The sequence below is a fragment of the Lemur catta genome, chromosome 6, assembly GCF_020740605.2.
Source record: "Lemur catta isolate mLemCat1 chromosome 6, mLemCat1.pri, whole genome shotgun sequence".
Taxonomy (NCBI): domain Eukaryota; kingdom Metazoa; phylum Chordata; class Mammalia; order Primates; family Lemuridae; genus Lemur; species Lemur catta.
The window spans coordinates 23,922,713-23,927,440 of NC_059133.1; positions in this window are offsets into that span (position 1 = coordinate 23,922,713).

The following is a 4,728-nucleotide window of genomic DNA, read 5'->3' on the forward strand; positions in this document are numbered from 1 at the left end:
GCAATGTCTTTTGTGCCTTTTTCTTCTTTGTTATTCACCAACTGCAAAATAGACACTTGGGAACATGGTAATTGAAGTAGACTTCGACTGGGTTGGCCGCCTGGTTTGCAGTTCCCTTTTCTGGAAACAGTTCCAGTGGTCATGTTTGTGCTTTGGGACCTTACGTCAGTATCATCGCCGATTGATAGGGGAAAACCTAAACCCAGGTTGAGCCAAACAGATTTCCTCATGGGAATTTGAAACTTGCATGGAGAGATACAACGGCTGAGAGTCATCAGGACTGGATGGCTTTTACTGTAGCTCTCTACAGATGTTATCAGAGATTTTCTATTTCTTGAGGTTTGGTTCCTTTATTAGTTTATTTTAATCTGTGAACTATCCCAGACTCCATTCCAATGTATTCTTTTTTTGTTGTTTTTATTTCCAAGCTCTAACAGACCGATCAATGTATTCTTAGTTCTTTTTACTTTTGGAGGTAAGGTTTACTCTATCACCCAGGCCAGAGTGCAGTAGCATCATCACAGCTCACTTCAGCCTTGAACTCCTGGGCTTAAGGGATCCCCCTGCCTTAGCCTCTCAAGTAGCTAGGCCTACAGCTACATGTCACCATACCCAACAGCTTTTTTCTTATTTATTGTAGAGATGAGGTCTTGCTATGCTATGCAGACTGGTCTTGAACTCCTGGCCTCAAGCAGTCCTCCCATCTTGGCCTAACAAAGTGCTGGGATTACAAGCATGAGCCACTGTGCCTGGCCATCTTCATAGTTCTTTAAACTAGCTGGGGTCACTGATTTTTTGTGTTGCTTGCAAACAAAATATCCAGATTGGTACCAGACAATGGGTTGTAGGCAAAAGGTGCTCAAGGAAATGTGGGATCTTTGGAATTGGTGGTTGTGTTTGGGTAGAGGAATCTGGATGAAGAGCTAGCAGCTTCAGTGACCGAACAGCTGATCAAGCTATTGCCTGTAGTCTCCAGGGTCCTTGAGCTCCCCGAGGATAAGGCTCTTGGAGACTGATTAGCAGCCACCATAGAACAATTTAATGGTGAAGGAAAAAAATGCTAAGATTATGGAGTCAGGTGGTTGCTTCCAAGGGTATTGAATAATTTAAGAGAGAGAATGAACCTTGATTCTCAAATCTCAACTCAAGGCATTGAATGAAACTCAGGACAATTATATGACTTAGCTTATCTCCTTGGTTTCTTATGTGAAAAATAAGGGATATAGTGGGGTCCTGACTGTTGGTATAAGGACATCGGGAAAGAACTAGAACAATGGCCTTTACCCTTCGCTGCATATAAGAGCCACCTGGGGTTTTTTAAAGTCTGGAAGCCTGGGCAATTACTATAATACAGCATCTCTAAGGGTGGTATCCAGGCATCAATAATTTTTAAAAGCTCCCCCTTGATCCCCTACCTGGTGGTTCCCTTTGTAGCATACTACAAAGATTGTGAAGTACTGAACTAGAGAAATCAACACACCAAAACCAGTTCTTTTGAAACTCTTCCTCAGTCGTAAGAAACTACAGTTTGCTCACAGCCGCATTCCTTAGTTGCATGAGGTTGAATTCCATGCCTTTGGGAAATACTATATTCAATGTGCTGTTTTGGACAGCTGTCTGCAGTTTGCTGACTGACTAATGTAGCACAGACACAAACACGAAGAGCTGGCCTGTGCTGGCTTCAGATTTCATATGCTCTGTCCACTTCACTGACTCCTCTGTCGGCCCAAAGCATTGCTTTTTAATGCCATTAGCAGTCGATTGGCAAGGGAACTTGTGAGCAAGTAGAAATTTTGTCCTGGCTGCTGTTTTTTCCGGAATGCTGGAGGTTCACCTGTTAAAAGCAAAACTGATGTGGTCCTTATGGGGAGGGAGAAGGTAGGAAGAGATGGTAATTAGGAAATGTCTGACCTGCGGCAATCTGGGAGTGTGCTTGAGTAACCTTAGGGCCTCTAGGAATAAAAACAACAGGCAGCTACCTTAGGTCTTAATCTGATTTTTCTTTTTAAGAAAACAGCTTTACAGGTCTAGGGTGGAGACTTGAATCAAGTTAGATCACAGTCTGTCTTAATTCCTAGACCTGAGTTAACTCTCAGAACCAGAACCCTTGACTTAAGAACTGTGTTATAAGGCCGGGCGCCGTGGCTCATGCCTGTAATCCTAGCCCTCTGGGAGGGCGAGGCAGGTGGATCGCTCAAGGTCAGGAGTTCGAGACCAGCCTGAGCAAGAGCGAGACCCCGTCTCTACTAAAAAAATAGAAAGAAATTATCTGGCCAACTAAAAAATATATAGAAAAAATTAGCCGGGCATGGTGGCACATGCCTGTAGTCCCAGCTACTTGGGAGGCTGAGGCAGTAGGATCGCTTGCTTGAGGCCAGGAATTTGAGGTTGCTGTGAGCTAGGCTGATGCCACGGCACTCACTCTAGCCCGGGCAACACAGCGAGACTCTGTCTCAAAAAAAAAAAAAAAACTGTGCTGTGCTAATAGATTTATGTATTATACTATGACCCTTCCACTCAGCCATTTTCTCAGGTGATATGTACTTACTTGATGAAGAAATGTCCAAAGTTTTCAGAGATCAGTGTCTGCTTGCTCCAAGTTAGCACTAATTCTGGGGGAACTGAGAATACTGTGGCCCACTGGTCACAATAGAGGCTTATGGGAGACATGATAAATGGAGTTTGGACCTAATTTTTCTATAAGCCCCCTGGGATACTGAACCCCTCTCTTCTCCCCCATCCCATGGTTTATTTCCTTAGTTTCTAAGTGTAGGTGGGATAGACTTCCTTTACAGAATCTGAACATTGGCTCCCTGCCCCGAGGAGTAAGTGTTCTTGTGGTAGAAGGGCCAGCGGAAGTCACTGGAGCGTTTCCTCCCAACCAAAATAATGCATAAAAAAGCAATATATCTTTGGGATAATTACAGAGATCAGCGCAACCATCAAAGGGTAGAATGACAGAAATGTGGTCATTCCTAGCCTATCCCCAAAGGTACAGTGTACTTCCAGTTGACTAGTGGGAGTCTTGGAGAATGACAGTGGGCTCTACAATAAAACTTAATCCTGAGGTTAAGTTCTAAATTGTAGCTGCTATTCCTGAAATGGTCCCTTTATTGGAGCAAATTTTAATACAGCCTCTAGCATTTGGTATGTAACTATTGGTATAACCAGTTCATTTTTATCCATTTTGGTTTGTAGAGTCCACCAGCAGTTGTTTCTTTTTACCTAGTGAGGACAGAAATAGCTTTACAAATCCGTCCCAAGGATGTCAACTCTTGTCATTTGGTACATGAGGACATTTAATGCCTCACCAAACCATATGATGTCACATTAATCCACTTTGTTGATGCTGAGCAGGAAATAGCAGATATCCTAGCTGCCTTGGTAAGACACATATATGCCAAAGGACGGAATCTGAATCTCATAGAAATACAGGGCCTTGACTCCTTAGTAAAATTCCCAAGGAATCAGTGGTCTTACATATTGAGGTAGCCCCTCCTGTGTTAAGGACAAATTGCTACACCTTGTCTCTTCTACAGCTAAGAAAAGAACAATACCTTGTGGTGCCCTGGATTTTCAAGACAGCATATAGCAGACAGGTGTTTTGCCCTTATTTACCAGGTGACCTGAAAAGTTGACAAAGCGAAATCAATCCGTCTAGGTGGCCCAGGCTGCAGTCCAAGCTGCTGTGCTGCTCAGCCCTCGCCAAGTGTCTGGCAGAGGGGGAGACTTACTGAAGTCAGAGACAAGTCTCTCCAGGAGAATCACAATGGAAGCCCACAGATTTTGGAGCAAGGTCAGACACCCTGTGGTGAAATTACTTTTCTCCTTTTGAAAAATATCTTCAATTTGCTACTGGGAATGTTGGGGACTATGGGACACCAAGTGCTATCTAATCCACCTACTCATAAAGTTGACCATTTCCAGGAACACTGCATCCCCTGGTAGGTGGGGCCAGAGCAGCCCGTGAAGGCACATGTAGTTTGTAAGAGCAGACTTCTCCCCACTCGGTGCCTTTGACAACCTTGTTCCCACACCCTGCCCCTACCAGGCTGTCCCTCTGCCCCTGTAGAGAGTTATTGTCCAATTAGCTGAGAATGAAGAAAAGCAAGACTGGCTTTTGATGTTGTCAACAGTCTGCACTATCAGCTGGAAATGTGCTGATGTATATCACAGCCCCTATTGGGGTTGTCTTGAAGGACAGTGGAGGACAAATCTCAATTTGTAGGCCAGATTTCAAGCAATGCCTTTTATCATGTACTTTGACTTGAGGGAAATATGACCTGAGGTCAGGATCTATAACCAATCACTGGCTAGAAAGTCAGAGACTTGAAGCAAGCAATGTTGCAGATTGGTGCAAGGGTTTTGGGAAGGGCTTTGCAAATGAACCTTGAGGATTGGACCTTTAATCCAAAAAGGTTTAGAACAAAGCAGGCAGGTGCTTATTGAGATCACCTCCTGAGAACAAACCCTCATCTCAGCGTTGTCTTCAGGGGCGTTACCCAGCAGGGGGCCCGCTGCCTGAGGCACACAGAAGCCAGTCCCATGGCACTGGCATTTGAGAAAAGAGAAAGCTTTATTGGAAGTCGACTGGCAAGGAGACAGAAGGCAATGCTCAAATCTGTTTCCTGAGTTGGGGTCAGGGGGGCAGGTTTTATAGGCAGAGAAGTAACCATGAGAGAGATAGGAAAATGCAGTAAGGTATAATCTGATTGGATCGCGCAAAGA